General features: G+C 40.9%; 1 protein-coding gene across 1 annotated transcript in view; it reads right to left on the reverse strand.

Annotated features, from left to right (window-relative positions):
• The window catches only part of PKIA (cAMP-dependent protein kinase inhibitor alpha), a 41866-nt gene extending 22814 nt beyond the window's left edge, over window positions 1-19052 (reverse strand). The window contains exon 1 of the mRNA XM_075550641.1: window positions 18924-19052. The gene's annotated coding sequence lies outside the window, so the exon portion shown is untranslated. The remainder of the gene's footprint in view (window positions 1-18923) is intronic.
• Between the last annotated feature and the right edge of the window lie 3363 nt (window positions 19053-22415).

A 22415-nucleotide genomic window follows, 5' to 3' on the forward strand; every position in this document is an offset into this window, starting at 1 on the left:
TAAGTTCCAAGACCGTAACCCTTGACGGGAGTAGAAAGCCATCTTTCTCCCTCTGAGCGACTGGTGGGTTCAAACTGCCGACCTTACAGTCAGCAGTCTAGCGCATCACCACTACAACACCAGGGACGCTCTGGCTTCCTTGGAGAGCACACTAAGTATAACTTGGATTCGCATTGTACTGGTTAGTGTCGAATCAAGAACACACCCGAAGCCACAATAAAATAAGAAACATGCACATATATTCTTATTTCAAAAATAAAAGATAAGAAATGTGATATCTATCTGCATACAGATCAGAATTGTCTTCTCAAAGAAAAATCATTACATATTAATCAATACATTCAATAGATTTCTCCTAATAATTCTCCACCTCAAGTTGTGTCATTTTACACTTTATTGTTCTTCTTAAAACCGTTCAAACTCGGAATATCACAGGCACTGCACTCTTTTGCTTCTGTCATCCTCCTCATATTTCTCCTTTTTCTCTCCCTTGCCGACTTCTTAAGTATTTTTTTTCTTTTGTGCTGTTCTCTTTGGGATTCCTATTTAATCCCCATACCTTCCTGTCACAGGTATATTGCTGATACTCACGTTGACAGTTTGGAGGAGTTCCTGGTATATTTTTGAAGCTTCACTGGCAAATTGCTACTACCTATTGGCGGGGTGTGGGAGCCCCGGTGGCCTCATGGTTTACACATTGAGGCGCTAACTGCAAAGTCAACAGTTTGAAACCACCAGGCACTCCACGGGAGCAATATGGGGCTTCCTACCTCGTAAAGCATTACAGCCTTAGAAGCCCACAGGGGCAGCGGTGCTCTGTCCCAGAGAGCCGCCAAGACTAGGAATCAACTTGGGGGAGGTGAGTGTTTTTGTTTTGATTTTTAAGATTGGTTGGATGAGTCATAATCAACTGGATGGCAGTAGAATCTTTTGTTATTGGTTAGCTAGTCTGCCATGGTTGTGTTTAAAAAGTAAAGTTTGGAAAGCCAAAGTTGGACTGCTTGCTCCCTGCATCTTCCTGTTCACCCCAAGATTATTTTTCTCTCTTTTTTCAAGGTTTAAATTGTTATCATCCTCCCAGACTGGAAATCTCAGGATTGTCTCCAATCATTCCATCTGACTAATTGCTCAGATCCAATAAATTATCAAGTCTTCTTGTCTTAATTCTACCCATTCAATGTCTCCTCATTATTCATTTCCATTCTTCTTCTGACCACAGCTTTCCTCACCTCTTTATTGATGACTACAATTATAAACAAATAAGTCATACTGATCGAGAACATAGCCCTCTTCATTCTATTCTTTATACAAATACTAGAATTAACGCTACAAAATATAAATAATACTCAACCATCTCCACTAGCTCCCGAGGATTCACAAAATATAGTTCAAAATGCTAGTGTTCTTATTCTGATCTTATGCTGTTTTCTCTACCTGAAAGCACTCAATGACAGCAAAATCTAGAAATCATTCAAATCCAGTATAAAAACCACACACATGCTTATCTCCAAGTAGAATGAAAAAATTCATTATATTATTGAACAAAACATTGACTTCTCTTTTTTATCCTCACAATTGTTAAGTTTGAAACCATTGTGGAAGCCGTTGTCACATTCCATCTCCTTGACGCTTTCTTCTTCTGTGCTGACCTTCAACTTTATCAGCTCAACACTGTTATCATGGTTTTTAAGGAGCATCGTTGGTTCTTTTAGCAGTCTGTAGTACTTTCAATATTCACCAACACTATGAGTCAACGTCATTGCTTCTTCTGTGGTTTCTTATCCGTTGGCAAGCTTCTGCAGGCATATAAAATAAAAACCAGCCTCACTGCCATCCATCCAGTACCCCCTGACTCATAGTAACTCTGAAGGACAGGGTGGAACTGTCGGTGTGAGTTTCCAAGACTGTAACTCTTCTCTCTCCTGCGGATGAGGTGATGGCAAATTCCACGGCGTGGGTCCGGCTCGCATCTTATCCCTGTGAGCGCACCCAAGTTCTGTGGACTGTGAGGCATGGAAAACCAAAGATGTGTATCTGCAGGAAAATGCAATACAGGACCTGACCAGTAGGAAAACAAATTCTCCCAAAGTGGAGAATTAAGTAAATACTATTAGAAACGTTTGGTTTGGATCCACAATCAATGCCCAGAGAAGAAAAGGGAAGAAATCAAATGACACACTGCCCTGGACAAATCTGCTTCAAAAGACCTCTTGAAAGTGTTGAAGGACAAAGATGTCACTTTGAGGACTGCGGTGTGCCTAACTCAAACCATGGTGTTCACAATGATGCATTAATGATAATTCTGTACTCTGCGAGAATATATTTTATTTTGGTCATCATCCTATATTACACTTTCCGTAGGTATACATATTTTATTTATGGTCTTCACAATAAACAGAATTTTAGTGCACTCACCTGACACAATGCATTTTGTAAATGTGTTCTAAACCATCTAACTCAAGATCCACTGTCAAAGTCATAGAATCGTCAGCAGTAAAACTAAACTGAGAAAGAGTACTCCATATTCAGCACGTTTCCCTCCCCAGTAAGAACTCTTTCTCTATTTAGGGAGGTAGACTGTAATCACCACCGCCACCACCATCCCCACCCCACCCCTATGTCCTCTCTTCTCTCTAGGCTCACTTCTAACAGGGTTAAAATTCAATCTTCTCTTTAGTAAGTCCTATATCTCTTTAAAAAGCTTTTTATTAAATATATATGACTAAAGAGTCTAGTTAATGTAAGAATCACATACTGTGACTGCTTGTTAGGGCCTTTTACATCATTTTTTAAGTATTTCAAAGGGTTTATAAATCATTTATCACCTAATCTTTGCAATACCCCTAGTGAGACAGTCAATTAGCTGAAGGACTACTGCTGGTGTCCAACTGACAAGTAATATTACTTACACATTACAAATGATGAAATGAAAGAAAAAAGATGGTGATCAACTTGACCAATGTTTCACACAGCCAGTGGCAATACTGACATAAGAATGAGGGTCAGATCATGAAAGCTGTAAGAGCTTCTGGCTTGTGGTATTCTTTGTGACCTAATACAGTACAGATTACTTTCTTCACATAGTGTAGCCTCTTAGATGAGACACAGCATGAATACTGAAGGAAAAAGCCTGGGGAAATATCTGGCCTCCTCTGGATGCACAAAGAATCCAACTCCACACAAGCCCAAGGCTGGTTGCTATGAAACAGGGTCAGACAGGACTCCTTCTTTCTTCTGTCACATTCTGACACCATCTGCCCCCCTCCCTACACTCTACTTTTCTGTTGGGTTTAATAATCTGTTTGCAATGGCCACATAGAACTCATCTAGGAAGGAATCCTTTGGGAAGTTATCAAGATAGCCCAAGTCAGGTTAAAAATCCCTTTAAGGATATAGTCATTGTCCCTACCTACGCCTCTTCTCAGACAGCAGCTGGTCCTAAGCCTCTCAGCCATACAAGCTCTTGGACTTTACCTTGTTCTGTATGCTTAGAAGACTACCACAATCTTGGTGTTTCCAATCTACTCTGTCTCCTGGTCTCAGCATTGCAACTTCTGCTGCCTCAGCCACTTGCGGGATCTTGCATATGCTCTGCTGAGAATACTCCGAATTCTCTCACTTCTTGCTTCGGAGATGGCTCTCTTAGATGCAGAGGAAAGGCAAGATTTGCCAGTCCCTGAGCTCGAGTCCTCGACATCTTATTTTCATGGTTCAACTAATCATTTGGTGGCAATTACAATAAATGGACAAAGAGTCATATTTAAGCAACTTCACTTCACCATAAATACATATGGGTAAGGATACAAGCCAGATACCCACCATTCCTGATTTTAAACCGCACGGTATACCCATTATCTGGTACAATGCTCTATGCACAATTAAGAGTTCTGAGATTCCTATTATTCAAAGTTATCCATAGTTCGCTGTGATGCATAATGTCAAATACCTGTGCGTAGTTAACGGTGTTCTCTGTGTTTGGCCAAGATCCAGCTGACATGAGCAATCAAATGGCTCATTCTACATTACCTTCTGAATCCAATGTGAATTGTGGGCAATTTGCTCTCAGTGCACTGCCTTCAATGCAGTGTGAGCTTCCCACATCAGCATCATTTGTTCTCGTTCATATGCTACCTCCTGAGAGGGATGGATGCTGACTGATACTCTGGTGTGGTTATTGTATTCCTTTAATCATATTTGGGGAGCATCTGTGTATATTTTTGCCCATAAAACCATGTGACCTCCAGGGTCCTTTCTGTCACCAAGGCAGTGTTTTTCTAACTCCTGATCTTTCCCTGCTTCTAATTTTCACATTCTAATCATGAGTAATTTTCATTTCAATTTGGTTGCATGTTTGATTAATTTCAGGCTGGAATAGTTGTTGAAATTCTCAATTTTTTCATAATGGTTGGTTATACATTTACATATTATCCATGTTGACTTGTCTGGATATTATGCTCTTACTGACAACTTTGTGCTTCAGGGTAGATCTTGCAATGTTCATTTGGATGATGAGTCTAATGGTGTCCCCCTTTAATCCACCATTTCTTTCAGAGTTGACCATATTATCCAATAAAAACATAATGGCCAATACCAGTTCATTTCCATTTAAAAATGCCTGGAACATCTAATTTTATGAATTCCATTCCATTTTTGATAATTTCCACTTTTCCTGAATTCAAACGTTGTTCATTTCACTTCTCAATTATCAATGGGTGTTTTCAGCTGATTTCTCTTCACTATGAGTCATGTCACAACAGCACATGAAAGTTACATGAGATTTATTATGTCCATGTCACTAAGGCTGGCTCAACTTTGAAGAGGCAGCTCATGCTCAGTCACAAAACTGAGGGCATCTTTCACAGAGGCTCCTCTTCCGCCATCACATGTCACACAGCATTCCACCGCTACCCAGGAGGCTGCCGCTGGTCACGTTTCTCAGATGGATGTGCCTTGGTCCTCCTTCTTTCTCTCAGTCTTGAAGCTCCACTGAATCCTAGCCACCATGTGGGAGCTTGCTTGTGAGCCACCACAGAAAGACAAGCTGACAGAACAGGGTGGGGGCAGGGGGAGAGTGTGTATGCTTCTGTGGGACTAAAAATTATTGCTACAAAATCACAGTGACCTTTGGTATACAAAAATATCATGCGATGCTATAGTTTTAGCTACTTCTGAAGACAGTGTTTCCCTCTCTCCAATCCTTCCACACAAATTCAACATTCCTCAGTTTACAGCACAGTCAAAATGGCATTTTAGCATCTTCAAAGGATTCAAATCATGTTCCTGTCAAATGTTTTTTGAATTTTGACAAAATTTTTTTTAAAAGAAGAAGTCTGAATGGGTCAAGATCAGGTGAGCCGGATAAGACACCCAGTGAAATTCTCACCGGAAGGCCACTGCCACCCTTGAAAAAGCAGCAAGTCCACTGTGATGACGGAAAACCCCCCCAAAAAAACCAAACTCCTTGGTGACATTTCCTGGGGTTTCCCTCACCAACGCAGCTTTGACTTTTCTTAAAGCACCTTCATGACGAGCCCTTGCATTTTTCTGTATTTTTCAAGGAAACCTGCCATCAAGATTACACCTTTGGGATCCTGAAGGCAATGCCATAGCGCCTGAGCTGGCCTCCCTGTGCTTAGGGCCCAGCAGATCTTCCATGAAGTCATGAGTGTGTTTCTGAAGGTGACCCATTAAGACTTACTACTGACAGGACTTCTCTGCAGTCACCTACTGGTCATACAGCTATGTTTGAACAAGCTTTGTCTGAAATAAATCCATACGTTAATGAACTATAACCCTTGTAGCAATATTTTTGACTTAACTTCATACGCACATACACACTCAAATCAAGAGATAATTTTAAACTATATATCAACTTTTAAAAAACATTTTATCAGGGGTTTCAACTTTTTGTGTTTTAAAAACCACAAAGATTATAAAACATATAGACAAATTTTTGCCCAAGAACTCAGAATATGAGTCAGGCTAGATAGGGAGAAAGATGAGGGTTTCTCTCCGAAAGAGTTAGTCTCAGAAGGCCCCAGGGGCAGTTCTACCCTGTCCTTCTAGGGTAGCTACGAGTTGAAATGGACTCCACTGAGTGAGATTACACTTTCACACCACAGGCTTTCAGTCTCACTCCATGGACAAATCAATGAGAATTCCTTGAAGCTTTCCAATGAAACCAGGCTCTTGTCTAAATACTAATGCTTTTTAGAGAGGAGGCTCTATTTTCTTATACACACACACACACACACAGACACATCCACAGACATATACACCCACATCCACATAGACACACACACACACACACACACACACACACACACACACACACAAAGTCTCCAGTTCTTCCAAACATTGTGGGGTGAGGTACTATTGAGTTTAAATGCCATTAAACAGCTTACTAAAGTAAGTCAGGAAGAAAAATGAGACAAACCTTTTAAAAATACTTGTTTTTGAGGACTTCGTTGCTCTGCTCCCCTTGCTGTTCTGTAGCACGCCCTTAGTGCTTTGCCTCGGTGTGGTGGGGTCAGATTGGGCTCAATGCCCATAACAATGTCCCCATTGAATACCAAAAATAGACTTTGGGGCCAGGGCATGGCACCCCATCACACTCGACCGGAAAACACTCCTAAAGGTCAACAAACAGGCCTTGAACATCGTTTTGGTTGTCGTTTTTTTGTTTTTGTTTTTTGTCATTGGCTTTTTGTTGTTCTTGTTTTGTTTTCTTTTGTTGCTTGGTTTTGCTCTGTCTTGTTTTGCTCTGTGAATGTTATTATCTCCACAGGTCTGTCTAAATAAGACAGACTGGATGAACTATGGGACCAATGGTCCCGGGGCACACGGGAGAGAGGGAAGTGGGGGGAAAGGAAGCGCTGTTAACAAACCCAGGTACAAGGGAATAATAAGTAATCCAAATCGGTGGTAAGGAGGGTGTAGGAGGCCTGGTAGAGTGTGATCAAGGGCAATGTAACCCAGAGGAATTACTGAAACTCAAATGAAGGCTGAGCATGTTGATGGGACAAGAGGAAAGTAAAAGGAAATAGAGGAAAGAACTAGGAGGCAAAGGGCACTTAAAGAGGTCTAAATAAAGGCATGCACATATGTAAATATATTTATATATGAACATGGGGAAATAGATCTATGTGCATATATGTATAGGTTTAGTAATAAAGTAGCAGATTGACACTGGACCTCCACTCAAGTACACTCTCAATGCAAGAATACTTTGTTCTATTAAACTGGCATTCCATGATACTCACTTTCCTGACATGATCACTGAAGACAAAGTGGGTAGGTACATAAGCAAATGTGGTGAAGAAGGCTGATGAAGCTCGGATATAAAAACATATAGCATCTAGGGCCTTAAAGACTTGAAGGTAAACAAGCTCAAAGCAACAAAGCCCACATGGAAGAAGCACACCAACCTGTGAGATCGTGAGGTGTTTAAGGGATCAGGCATTAGGCATCAAAGAACAAAAAAATCAAATCATTGTAGAGATTGGGGACTCAAGACCCATCTGTAGGCAAATGGACACCCCCTTATAGAAGGGGCGCAGGGAGGAGACGAGCCAGTCAGGAAGCAGTGTAGCAATGATGAAACATACAACTTTCCTCTAGTTCCTAAACGCTTCCTCACCCCCAAATATCATGATCCCAATTCTGCTTACAAATCTGGCTAGACCAGAGGATGTACACTACTACAGATAGGAACTGGAAATACAGGGAATCCTAGACAGATGATCCCTTCATGACCAGTGGTGAGAGTGGCAATACCAGGAGGGTGGGGTGGAAAGGGGGAACTGATGATAAGGATCTATGTATAACCTCCTCCCTGGGGGACATACAGCAGAAAACAGGTGAAGGGAGATGTCGGACAGTATAAGATATGACAAGATAATAATAGTTTATGGATTGTCAAAGGTTCATGAGTGAGGGGGGACAGGGGAGGGAGGAGGAAAAATGATGAGCTGATACCAGGGGCTCAAGTAGAAAGCAAATGTTTTGAGAATGATGATGGCAACAAATGTACAAATGTGCTTGACACAATGGATGAATGTTTGAATTGTGATAAGAGATGTAAGAGCCCCTAGTAAAAGTATTTAATTAAAAATTGTTTTGCTGCTAATATTGTTGTTGTTTTCATAAGTCCTATAGGAAACTTTATAGATAAAACACAAATATCTTGTGATTTGCATTCCTCCTTATCTATGCCAATGCAAACAACAGAAAATAAACTAGATTTTAAATGTTATTTGAAGTAGACGATATTGTATTTTGGACCTTGGTGATGCTCTGGGGTAAGCACTGGATTAACAGCAAGGTTGGAGGTTCAAACCCATCAACTGCTTAGGACAAAGATGAGATTGCCTACTTACATAAAGATTTACAGTTTCAGAAACGCTACATAGAGTTTCTATGAGACAGAATTGACTTGATGGCAGTGGATTTGTTTGTTTTATTTTGCTTATATTGTATTATGTCTAACTAAACATTATCTAACCTATTAATCAAAAAAAAAAAGAAAGAAAGAATTGACACTCTCTCTCCTCACTCTCTTCTCACCTCCCATTAAGGTATGACAACTCAGTTTGTCCCAAGCATTATCTTCCTTTGTCCTTTATACATGTGCTTCTACTCTTACTTTTACAATAGTTCAAAAGCAAGACATCATGAATTCATACATGCCAGTTTACCTCCATTTGATTCAGAGGGAAAATGAAGAAGTTCTCCTTTCTCACAAACTTATTTTGATTTGATTTGAATATTACTAATTTTATTTTAATTCAAGGTATTAATTCAGAAGACTTTACAAATTTCATGGAATTCTGAGAGAAGGAAGACTGATATATAACCAAAATACCAACTAGTTGGACATATGTGGTTTAATTAAGGGGAAATAAGTCAGATAGACTGAGAAGATATATTGGAAAATAAAACTTTCAAATATGTCCCAAATTTACCAAACTAAGAAATATTACCTTGATTTAAAAAAATGATTTTATTGGGGGCTCTTACATCAAATGTTTCAAGAATATTTGTACATATGTTGCCATCATTATTTTCTAAACATGTACATTCTATTCAAACCCTGTTATCAGTTCCTATTTTTACCTCCCCTCCTACTTGCCACCCTCATGACCCCTTGATAAATTATAAATTATTATTAATTTCATATCTTGCACCGACCACTACCTCCCTTCCCCCATAGTTTTCTCCTCTCCCCATCTCACCCCTACCCTCATGGTAGCACTACACCCATTTCTGTTCCCAGGGGGTTTATCTGACCTGGATTCTGTGTGCCTTATCTGTATGTGTGTACACTCTCTGGCTTAGCCCTCAGTAAAAGGCAGGGTTGGGGTCATGATAGAGGGAGGTGAGGAAGCCTCCCGGAACCAGAGGAATATTTTGTGTTTCATTGATTTTGTGCTTCACACTGGTTCACTCATCCTTTCCTTCCGACCCTTCTGAGGGGATGTCCCATTATCTATAGATGGGTTTGGGGTCTCTGCTTTGACCCCCCTAGTTCTCAACAATATGTTTTATTTGTTTGTTTGTTTTGGATCTTCTGATGTCTGTTACCTGATCCTGTCAACATCTCATGTTCGTACAAGCTGGTGTTCTTCTTCCATGTGGGCTTATTACTACCCTGTTACAGGGCCACTTAATGGACATCAAGCCTTTAAAACCCCAGACACTGTACCTTTTGATACCCAGGCACCACCAAGCTTTCTTCACACATTTGCTTTTGCACTCATTTTGTCTTCAGTAATCCAGAATGTCAGGTTCTTAGAACAAAGTGTTCTTGAGTTCAGGGAGGGCTTGAGCAGAGGCACAAATTCTGTGCACGTCCTCAATGTATTGTCATACAAATATATGTTGGCCCTAGGGCAATACCTCTATTTTTATGAATTAGAGTATTTATATAAGTGTATACCTATGTCTATATCTCTATCCATAGTTTTGCTTCCTAGATTTTTCTCTGTTTCCTTTAACCTTTGTCTTGCCCCACCATCACACTTGCCCTTCTTCTGCCTTATGGCAATTCCTCTCAGCGGGATTGCTGTTGCACCCACACCACCGAAATCTCTATCCCCTCCTCACTGTTGCCTTTAGTTCCCAAGTTGTTCCCCTGTCCGTGGTACTGTTTGTTCACGGCTCCTTTCCTCCACCTCCTTCTACTCCCAGTTCCCTCAGCAATAGTCAGTCCTGTTGCTTTCTCCTCTGGTTTGCTTCCCAAAACAACAATCACAGAGAGAAAATTAAAATAAAACAAAAGATTGAAGAAAAAACTAGCAGAAAAACCTGAAACAGCACACATAATTCCAGGTCAGCAGACAGACCTGGAATTACCTTGTTCTTTTAAAAACTGTTTCAAACCATCTCAAACTCACAGAAATTACAGTAAAAGGAAGTTATTTCCAGAACCATTTGAAAGTAAACTGCCAACACAAAGCACTATTATAGTCAAATTCTTATACATTTTCTATAAGCACATCACATGACCAAATATAATTATGAAAACTGGAAATAAACACTAAAATATTAGTATAATATATAAGACCCTACATTTCTCAAACATATATCAATTTTTTTCTAGAATCACATGTTGCATTTAGTTGTCATTTCTATAGTTTCTTTGATCTGAAAATATCCTTCGCCTTCCCTTGAATTTCATGACCTTTCCACTTTAAAAAAAAGGGAGAAGTTATCTTGTAGGTATTACCTAGCTTGGGTTTGTAGTTTGCATCGTTGGCAGGAATATCAGCATAGTGATGCTTTGTTTTTCTCATTGCACACTCTCAAATGTTTTTGGTAAATACATTAAAAAATAAATTGGATTATACATACAGTAAATCAATTTTAGATAGACTAAAACTTGAATATGATATGAAGAAAAATACATTAGAATTCTTAGAGGAATGTTTAGGGCTGTGTTTATAATATTAAGCTACAAAATTATATTTTTAGGCAAGGTAAAAAACCACTCAGCTAAAATAAAAATATTATTTCATTAAACTTAAGAGCTGCTATTTGTCCTAAGACTACATCCAAAAAGAAGACAAGACATTACATGGAAGAAGTGACTTGTATGAGTCATACCTGTTACAAGATCAATAATGGATCTACACTTAAAGATCTGCATCCCTAAGTGGTACAAATAACGAAGCACCTGACTACCAGGAGGCAAGCTGGCCTTCCAGAAGACAGGGCTGGTGTTTGGCTTCTGAAAGATTGCACACTTTAAAATCCTATGACGTAACGTTGCTCTTCACACACAGGTCCTCCTAAGTTGGAATGGAGGCCATCCAACTGCCTAACAAAGCACCTTTAAAGCACAACCGGAGCAAATTGGTAACAAAACGGAAATAATATTTGAACAAATTATATTTTATGGTTTCTCACAGAACAGAAAACATATGAAACTATTAAATAAGTGAAAGGAGCTTAAACTATTTGAAATTTTAGAAGTCAATTAGTTGCCATCAGGTTGACTCAGGCTCATGGTCCCCCATGTGTATCAGAACAGAACTGTACCCCTGGGTTTCCGATGACTGATTTTTCAGAAGTAGATCACTGGAAATTTCTATGTGCCTCTGGCAGAATTCAAATATCCAACCTTCTGGTTAACAACTAAGTGCATTAAATATTTGCACTACCCAGAAGCTCCTATTGGTAATTCCAAAATAAGAAAAACAAAACAAAAGCCTGAACTCATTACCATGAATCAATGAAACTATATAGTGATGCTACAGGACAGCGTAGAAGTGCCCGTTGGGGTGTACAGGACTTTAAAACTTCACAGGAGTAGAAAGCCTCATCCTTCTCCCACGAAGCGGCTGATGGGTTTGAACTGCTGACCATGTGGTTTTCAACATGCAATCCACTGGGCTAAGGGAAAATTAAAACTACATGAGATTTTACACGAGCTAGGATGGAACATTTAATTGTAAGGTAAGGAGCAACAGTCCTGAAAATAGTAGCAAGAAAAAATATGGGAGATTGTGCAGAAGAATTTTTTCCCCATCTTGACAATGCAGCTTCTCATTCCTCCATGGGAGCCAGGGCTGTCCTGTAAGAATTTGGTCAGGTGGCTTACCTCATGCACCCTCTAGCCTTGCTCTTTCCCTCTGCAGACTTACTTTTGCTTCCTAACTCTAAGAAGATTTAAAAGAAACACAATTTGAGTCACTCAAGGATGCCCAAACTGTCATTCTGACAAAATGTTTACCGAAGAGCATCGTATTCTTCTTTTTAAAAAATAAATTATTTTATTAAGGGCTCATACAACTCTTATCACAAGCCATACATATACCAATTGTGTAAAGTACATTTGTACATTCGTTGCCCTCATCATTCTCAAAACATTTGCTCTCCACCTAAGCCCCTGGCATCAGCTCATTTTTCTGCTCCCCCTCCCTCATGACCCCTTGATAATTTATAATTTATTATTTTGTCATGTCTTGTCCTGTCCGACATCTCCCTTCACCCCCTTTTCTGTTGTCCGTCCCCCAGGTAGGAGGTCACATGTAGATCCTTGTAATCGGTTCCCTCTTTCCAACCCACTCTCCCTCTACCCTCCCAGCATTGCCACTCTCACCACTGGTCCTGAGAGGATCATCCGCGCTGGATTCCCTGTGTTTCCAGTTCCTATCTGTACCAGTGCACATCCTCTGGTCTAGCCGAATTTTTAAGGCAGAATTGGGCTCATGATAGGGGGTGGTGGGTAGGAAGCATTTAGGAACTAGAGGAAAGTTGTATGTTTCATCGTTGCTACATCGGACCCTGATTGGCTTGTCTCCTCCCAAGACCCTTCTGTGAGGGGATATCCAGTGGCCTACAGATGGGCTTTGGGTCTCCACTCTGCTCCCCCCACCCTTATTCACAATTGTATGATTGCTTGTTCTGATGAAAGCATCGTTTTCTTAAGGAAGGGCAGGAGAGAGGGAACTACCACCCACAGAACTGTATCGGCGTGGATAGAGTCAATGTTGAGAAACAATATTTCACATTTGGACATTTTTGTTTAAAATGGTTTTTATGACTTTCTTACCATGCTCTTTGTATTTTTTAATGTTCTTTAGTGTGTATGAAATATGATGTAGTAGTATTTTAAAAATCAATATTCTCTGTTACATAAGATAACACTTATTTCTGTGTGTCTCAAATTACTTAATTGTCCTGAAGATAACCTCTATTTTCATTATAGGGGCACCCTTTTAAACACCCTGTATATTTACCCTCTTACATTTTTGTGTTCAGTCAACTCCAACTATGGAATCTTCCTCCATAAGGAGGACTTTATGGCGTAGCAAGTTTCCCTTGGCAGAAACCTGATGTGTAAAGAATTTTATGAAGCTTCTCCATCATTTAGAGCCACGGAGGCCGTTGACCCTAAAACAGAAGGCACAAACCTGCCCAGGACTCCTCAGGAGGAAGCCGCGTTGAGCAGTCTGCTCCCGTAAAGCTTACAGTCTAGAAAACCCTCTGGGAACCCTGAGACTGGGTCGTATCACTGACCATGGATCAAATGCAAAGTTCTTGTGACAAAGAGAAAGAAATGTAGACCAAAACTCAAGTGCCTAAAAATTCAAAAATTTAAATTTAAAAAACCTGCCAAAATTACTTTACTCTTAGGGACTAGAGAAACTGAAACCATTGCCCGTCAATACAGCTTTAACCAGGCACGGAAGTCACGCCTGCAAGTCAACATCTTTCAGTCTTATACAAGATTGGCACCAAAAAAACAATCAGAAAGGATGTTATGCCTTAAACAAACTACTACATGAGACCAGAAGGTCAGCATTTTATGAAGGGCTTGGCTAAGCAGGGTGTGGCGTGGGTTACAGGGAACCTGGGGTCCAAGGGACCTGAAGGGATGGGACAGCAAGAGGGGCAGGGGAGGGGTGGTGGGAGCCCTAACACATTGTGGGGCTGGTAATCGGTGTCAGGCAACAATTTGTATATCAATCGTTGAATGGAATCTAATTTGCTATGCAAATTTTCAATTAAAACAATAAAATAAAATTCAAATTTAAAGAAAAAAAAATAACTTTCCAGGCCATCCTTTTTTTGTCACATTGTATCATATGAGGTGGAATCAACTTGAGGCCACCCAACAACAATGATACTGAGGAAGCCTCCGGTTGAGACAAGTCTTCATTCTTATTTAAATGACAATAACCTTATGGCCATCTAGATAGGAAATCTTACAGCTACATTTTCTGGGTGCAAGAGAGTACCAGAAAGGGGTGGAGCATGGGAAGGAGAATAACACACACACACACACACACACACGCACGCACGCACGCGCGCACAGAAAACAGGATGTCGTTAATTCCCCATCTTTTGTAAGGTGCCATCAACCCAGTTGAGACTCACAGCAACTCCGTAAACAATAAAGCGAAACAGGGTTCAGCCTCCTGCCCCATCCTCACAAGTGATGCTACATTTTAAGCCCTTCTTGCACCCGCTGCGCTGACCCTTCTCTTTGTAGGGTCCTGGGAGGGGTAGTGGTGACTCATTGGGATGCTAACTACGAGTTCAGTGGCTCCAAGCCAAGAGACACTCCATGGGAGAAAGACGAGGTTTTCTATTCCCATAGTAATTACAGGCTCAGAAACACACAGGACAGCTCTACCCTGTCCTATAGGGTCCCTGTGAGTCAGCTATACTCACTCTATGGCAGTGAGCTTGGTTTGTTATTTTGGTTCGACATGAGGTCCTTCCTTAGGGACTGGTCCCTGCTGATAAACTATCCAAAGAGCCTAATACAAAGGCTTGCCATCCTCCCTTCTGAGGAGTGATCTGGCTGTCCTTTCTGCAAGACTGCTCTGTGTGTTCTCCTGGTATTCCACAGTATATTTAATATTCTTCAACAGTCACATAACGCAAAGGCACCGACTCTTCTCTCTGTTATTCATCGTCCTTCATCTGCATGCATATGAGGTGGCTGAAAGTGTCCTGGTTTGGGTTGCACACACCTTAGGCCTCTAAGAGACATCTTGTCTTGACGCTATTTTTAAAAGTTCCGTTGCAGCAGATTTACCTAATGCAATACATCATTTAATTTATTAGTTGCTGCTTCTATAGGCACTGAGTGTGAGTCAAGTAAAATGAAACCCTTGACGAACTCAATTTTTTCCTATTTATCATGGTATTACTTATTTGTCCAGTTGTGAGGATTTTTGTTTTCTTTATATTGAAGTATAATCTAAAATTCATAATGAGGGGTATAGTTATTTTGACAAGTGCTTAAAGTCATCATCTGTGTATTGCTGGTTGTCAATGAATCTTCACTCATGGTGCTCAATTTTTCATGTAAACCAGATTCTTGGGTTATATGTTCAGCATGTACATGGAATAAAGGTGGTGACAGGGTATAAGCCTGATGAAGCACAACATTCCTGATTTCAAACCACACAACATCCCCTTGTTCTGTTCCAATAGCTGTCTCTTGGCCTATACATAGGTGCCAGGTCTGAGAGGTCACAGGCAGACGTTCTGGAGTTCCCACTGCTCACAATGTTATCCATAATTTTGATGAATGCCTTTACACAGTCAATAAAACACAGGTGCATATCTCTCTAGGATTCTCTGTCAGTCAAGACTCATGTGACATCAGTCAGGATGTGTGCTGTCACATGTCCTCTTCTGGATCCAGCTTGAATTCCTGTCCTTGCTCTTTTGATTTACTGGATAACTGCTCTTTAAATCTTCAGGAACATTTCACTTGTATGTGATATTAATAATATTGTTGAATAATTTTCATATTGGGTTGGATCACCACTCTTTGCAGTGGACATAGATATTTATTATATTCTGTTGTCCAGGAAGTCACCTTCCACCTTTCTCGACATAGACAAATCTGTACTTACAGCATGGCACCACTGGTTTTAAAGGCTCAAGTGGTGTCTCGTCCATTTCTACAGTCTTGACCTTTGCCCAGATCTTCAGTGCAAGTTGGATTTCGCGCTTCAGTATCATTAGTTCTCAATTACATGCTACATCCTGGAATAACTGTACATCACCCACTTCATTGTGAGTCCTGCATTCCTTCTTCTCCTTCCCATGCTCCCTACATTGTTCAGTATTTGACCCACAAAATCTCTCACAGTGGCAGTTCAAAGCTTGCATGTTTTTCTTCACTTCTTTCAGCTTGAGAAATGCCACGCGTGTTCTCCTTTCCCTGTTCATTTGCTAATGTCAGGTCTTCGCATGCGCGTTTCATGACACCTCACTTTGTCTTCTCGAGTCTTTCTTGGAAATCTCCTGTTGAGTCCTTTATTTCATCATTTTTTTGACTCACTTTAGTGACTGTAACTTTCCCATCTGACAACTCATGATTGTTTTTAATAAGCACTTCTGAATATCAGCTTTATGCATCCTGAAAAGGACAAAGTATCCAAATATTGGTGAATTTTCTCTTAATTTGATATCTGTCCCTTTGGTGCTATTTGAAATCATGATTTCACTTGTATATTTGAAAGAGGATGTATATGTTTTGCAGCAGCTGCATTATGCTACACGTTACATCTCTGTCTTTAATGAAATGACGTCTGTTCGCCCTTAAGAGCGAAAAGATAGCAACCACAGCTTGGAAAGAAACAGCTGCTGTAGTGCCTTGCTGTACTGTCCGTGTCCGTAGCAACAGTATAAATCCCAATTGTAGTAGCTCGTGATTCTGAATTGCCCTTAAATATGTCACTATAAAAATAGTCTACAAATGCGTTTCACAAATTTTATGTCATGGAAGCTTTTATCAGAAGTATTGTCTACCGGCATTCAAACCATTTAATAGCACAGTATATTCAGTCTAGTGCAGACGATATGCCTAAATGCAATGGGTTCTATGCAAATGAATAAAGTTCAGTCTCAAGACTAGGTTCATTTATCAGCAACACCAGTAGCCAGAAACCCAGGCTTTCATTTCAGGGATACTTCTTCTATAGACATTGGCAAATATAGGGGCTGTGTCAGTTTTAAGAATTTCCACTCATTCATTCAACTGACACATATTGGATCTGTGTTAATCTTAAGAAGCCTTGTCACCATACCCAATGTGAATGGGGGAGTGGGGGCATGTAGTGGAGACCCAATCCCCATATGTAGACAATTGGACATCCTCTCACAGATGGGTCACAGGGAAGAGATGAGCCAGTCAGGGTGCAGTATAGCACCGATAAAACACATACCTTTCCTCTAGTTCTTTGGTGCTTCCTTCCCCCCACTATCATGACCTCAATTCTACCTTACAAATCAGATTTGACCAGAACATGCACACTGCTATAGATAAGAGCCCACAACACACGGAAGCCAGGATAGATAAAACCCCCTCAGGGCCAACAAGGAGAGTAGAGATACCAGGGGGGTTAGGGGACAGTGGGGGAAGTGGAGGGGAGGGGGATCAATATATAACCCCCACCCAGGGGGATGAAAAACAGAAAAGCAGGTGAGGGGTGATGGAGGAAGATGTAAGATATGAAAATAATAATCTATAATTTATCAAGGATTCATGAAGGAGAGCAGAGGATAGATGGGGAAGAAATGGGGAGCTGATATCAGGGACTCAAGTGGGAAGAGAATGCTTTGAAAATGATGATGGCGGCATATGTGCAAATGTGCTTGACACACTGGAGGAATGTTTGGATTGTGATGAGATGTAAGAGCCCCCAATAAAAGTAAGGGGAAAGAAAAGAAGAAGCTTGGGGGCACTGTCAGGTGAATTTTGTACTACTAACAGCAAGACTGGTAGTTCCAACTCATCAGTCGCTCCCTGGGAGAAAGATGGGGCTACCTGCTCATTAAAGATTCACAGCCTTAAGACTCTCCCTTGGTCGTGGGTTTTTGTGTGTTTTGATCTATAAATGTCTTTTTATTCATTCATCAGTTTTATATTCATATGCCAGGTGTCAGGCATAATGCTGGGAATTCAAAAGTGTTTCTACCACTTGATTGTTTTCCATTGATTCTTTCAGCACATCTTCACTCTGTGTTCCAACCATGTGGCTAGGGCTTTGCTAACACTGGATACTTCTGTGTAAATGAAACCAACACCCTCTGATTTTGATGTGGCAACTGTTTGTGGTCGAATATGCATTGTCTTCATTATGCCCTCTCCCCAATTTTGATCTCAAATTCGATCAGAGAAGAAAATGGCTAGTGGGTTTTGACACTCATCGGTAGATGAAAAGAGAACTTCTCTTTCACAGGCTTCCTTCTTTGCCTTGTTACTCCACACGGACACTGCATTCACTGTGACCTTCTTACACTGGGGCTAGGCGTGCTCCCAAACCAAACGAGTCCCGTTCCCCGGCTGAACAAGCAGGGAGTCCTATAGGGAACCTGTGAGTAGGATTTGCCTTCAGAGAGAATACCAAGAACGTTCATTGGTACACGCTGAACCAAACCTGTAAGCCCAGACGGTTTCCATGGAGGACATCGGGCTCAGGGACAGGAACCATGAAAAGGATGGCACAGGGCCGGGCAGTGTTCCGCTGTCTTGTGCATAGGGTCACTATTCGCCGTAGCCAACTGGATGGCACCTAACAGCAACGACACTGTGTAGAAATAGGCTGCCACATCCTCTCTACGGGGTGGCTGCTGGGTTAGAACCACTGGCTTCTTGGTTCATAGCTGAGAGTTTAATCACGGTGCCAGCAGGGCTCCCTCTTGCTTAGCCCCCGGGGAACCAAGTACCAAGGATCACTAAGTGTACTCAATAACAAGGAACTAAATATGGAAATGAAAACATTGTACTGTTGATGTGTTCTCTTTTCTCCAAGGTATTCACTGACAAACACCACAAGTTGTTCCAGGAGAATTGTGGACAATTTCCTAGCAGGGTGGCTGGTATTAAGTTTCTTTTTTTAAGGAGGCATTATATTTTTGGTGATTGAATGTACAAGAGTAAGTGGTCCTACCTGATTGGAAACCTTCTTGTCCTCAATTCATTGGCTATCCTGGCTTATTTTCCCCTTGGTCAGACCTTCAGATTTCTATAGAAATCACTCCTTTGGGAAAACCAGGTCTTCTCTGAAACTCAGGACACTGAAATGAAAGAAAAAAATACGAATACATGTATCTGTAGACTTATGTTTGCATATTTACAAAGTGAATGCATTCTGACTGGGTTACAAATCACATTCTGGGCATTGAAATCAAGCAAAGACGTCTGGAAAGGTTAATGTCAACATAAAATGCAGGCAGAGCGTCTGTTCCCCAAGCTTCTTTATATGAAACTCCCTTTCTTCAGTCTTCAGCTAGTTAAATAAGTTAAGTTCTTTAGGAAATTATTAAGTTGATAAATTCATTTATTCTTAAAATAAACCCAGGGACTTGCCGAAGGGTATTTTACAGAGACCCTAATATACAATATCCATTGCATGCGCACAGCTTTTGTCTTTTTCCATTTGTGGGTAGGTGCGCTGCTTTTTTAATAATGGGGTAGCGAGGGAGGAATACATCTATGAATAGGCAGTCAGTGATTCAGTAAGATACATATGTGGGAGCAACAAAGTCACGAGACTGTGATCCCAAAATAACAATGGCAGCTTGGCGGGGCGGCGAAGGGAGCAGTCCCCATAAATTACAGCCACACCTGTTGCACATGATCTGACCATCAATTCCACACCAGCCTTAATGGAAAGCAAGTGGCAGTATCTCTTCTTGCCTGAACCCTGCGGGCATTCGCCAATCACCTCTCTTCAAGGTCATACTTGTTCCTATTTGTTTCCCAGCACAAGATCTAGGATATTTGTCTCAGAAGGTAGAATTTTCTGATAAATGTAACAATCATGGCCCTGAAAATAGTGGCAAATTGTTTTGAATTCTAGCTATTGCCAAAATGATGATTCTAATTCACAGGGACCCTATAACACAGGGTCGAACTGTTCATTGGGTTTGCAAAGTTTTGTAGACGCAGTCTACCGCAGCTTTCTCCTACAGAATGACTGATAGGTTCAAATCTATAATCTTCCAGTTAGCATCCAAACCTCTCGCCACGGCATCATCTGTATTCCTTATTGAGTTATTAAACAAACAACAATAAAGACCTCAATGACATAAAGTTGATTCTGAATCACAGTGAACAGATCCGGGAAGGACAGACCTGCCTTGGCATTTCCAAGACAGTCAATCTTTAGAGCAGAGGTTCTCAACCTATGGGTCGCGACCCCTTTGGGGGTTGAACAACCATTTCATAAGGGTTGCCGGATTCCTGACAGTAGCAAAACGACAGTGATGAAGTAGCAATGGAAACAATTTTGTGGTTGGGGAGTCACCACACCATGAGGAGCTGCATGAAAGGGTCACGGCCTTAGGAAGGTTGAGAACCTCTGCTGTAGAGCATAGGAAGCCACAGCTTTCCCCAGTGGATGGTGGTTTCAAACTGCTTTCAGCACCAGGGCTTCTACTGAATTATTAAGAGACGAGAAATGGCTTGAGATTCTCCTGCGTCAAGTCTCTCCACAGGCAAACCGAAAGACAAACATTTGAATGCAAGTCACTTCTCTGGGAGGTGTTCTAGAAAGCTCAGGAATGGAGTGGGCAAATGAGACAGGGAAAGGAAGGATATAAATGGAGGCACTGTACTGAGCCTATTCTCTCATGGGGATGGAAATGGGGATCGGGGAGTGGGGGGGCATGATCACTGGTCCTGCAGTGAAGTTCTAGGAGACTCAGTAGAATATATTGTAAAATTATCCCAAAGAAGGGATGCAGAGCTAAATTACTTATGGTCCAACTCTCACTTGCCATTTGCTAAGAGCTCCTTTGAGACACATGAACGCGGGCACACGTCGGACCTCCCCTCAGGTGAGTGCAAGCATGAGGCTCTAAGAACAGGAGCTAGGAAGGTGTCACGTGGGCTTGGACCGTAATTGAGCGGGAGAGCTCTTTAATGGTTGGCCTGCAGGTCCAAATGGATAACATGAAGTTCTTGGGTTAATACTTTTACTTTGAGGTATTTAAATAGTGATGTATCAGTATCAATTCCTTTCTGTTGTTTGGTACTCCCAGAAAGCCTTCAACTCATAGAAAGGGATCTTTAAAAGTCCAAAGGAAAATATGATGAAAAGCAAATTAATTTTTCCAGGGGCTTTCTGAAACCCCACTGAAGTGACCCCCACGGAATAGTGTAGAACTTCCACAGAGGTTGTAATTTTAGCATAAGTAGATAGCCAGTTCTGAGTGCAGAATTGCTGGGTGGGTTCGTACACTGAGTCGGAAAACCCTTTGTCAGCAAGTCAATGCCAATTCATCATCATGCTTCAAGGCAGAGTAGACGAGTCCCACAGGGCCTTGGAGGCTGGAAGTCTTTCCAGAAGCAGACGGCCGCTTCTTTCTCCACAGAGCTGCTGTTAAGTGCAAGCCCAGTGTGTGACCAGAGTTCTCACCAAATCTCCTGAATCACAGTTAGGGTTTTCTAAATTGCTGATCTCCAGAAGGACGATGAGCATGTTTGATAGAATCCTAGTAAAGATGAGCTGAAAATAATTAGACTTAAAGTTGAACATTCATCCATCCATTTATTCAACAAACACATTTACTGAACACCTAATCTATTTTAGGGATGAAACTAGGCAGCGGTGTTGCCATTATGAAAATTACCTTACCATTGAGAATCCAATCCTTTGGGTAACTAGATATGTAAATGCATGATTATAGTAGATATTATTGCAAAGTACTATAGGGAGAGAGAAGACAGGACCTCAATGTATGCTTGGAAGCAATTATAAATTAGGAAGACCAGCAGAGTTTCCTATCAAATGCAATGACATAAATGAATCTAAATACAAAAGAGAGGTGAATGTTGCATTGAGAGAAAAAAAAAAGCAAAATCATTTTGTCATGGAAAAGCAAAGTTTATCAATAAAAAATCCTCTATATATGAGCAGGTTTCAGAGAGTTCATTGAAAAATTCCATTATCTTTTAATTCTATTTTTCATGAAATTTTTAAGTCCTACTCATATAATCCATATAAAGGGGGCTCAGAGAGTTATTTTTTGAAAGCCAGATCATGAGTAGTCTATATAAGAACCAATGATGTCATACGTTATGCTAAGGAAGATGGGAAATTATTTAAGTACTGGAACTGAAAGTTAGAAGCTAGAAGGGAAAGAAATGGAGGAGGAAGAGGATAAGATTCAGAAGAATTATCTAGAAAAGTATGACTTAGGTTTTGTTTGTTCTATATTTAGTTCAGCTTTAGAAAGATCATTCTGGAGAAGATGGCGGAGGGTGGTGGGAAGCCAACAAACCAAAGATTAATGATCATTCTAGTAACCTAAGTCTAACAAGATAGCAAACAAAGCAACAATAACAACACAAATAAAACCAAAGTCAAGGCCATTAGGTTGATTCTAAGTCATGACAAGCCTGTGTGGCAGGGTGGACCCCTTCCTCTTCCTCTCAC

The sequence above is a fragment of the Tenrec ecaudatus genome, chromosome 5 (assembly GCF_050624435.1).
Source record: "Tenrec ecaudatus isolate mTenEca1 chromosome 5, mTenEca1.hap1, whole genome shotgun sequence".
Taxonomy (NCBI): Eukaryota; Metazoa; Chordata; class Mammalia; order Afrosoricida; family Tenrecidae; genus Tenrec; species Tenrec ecaudatus.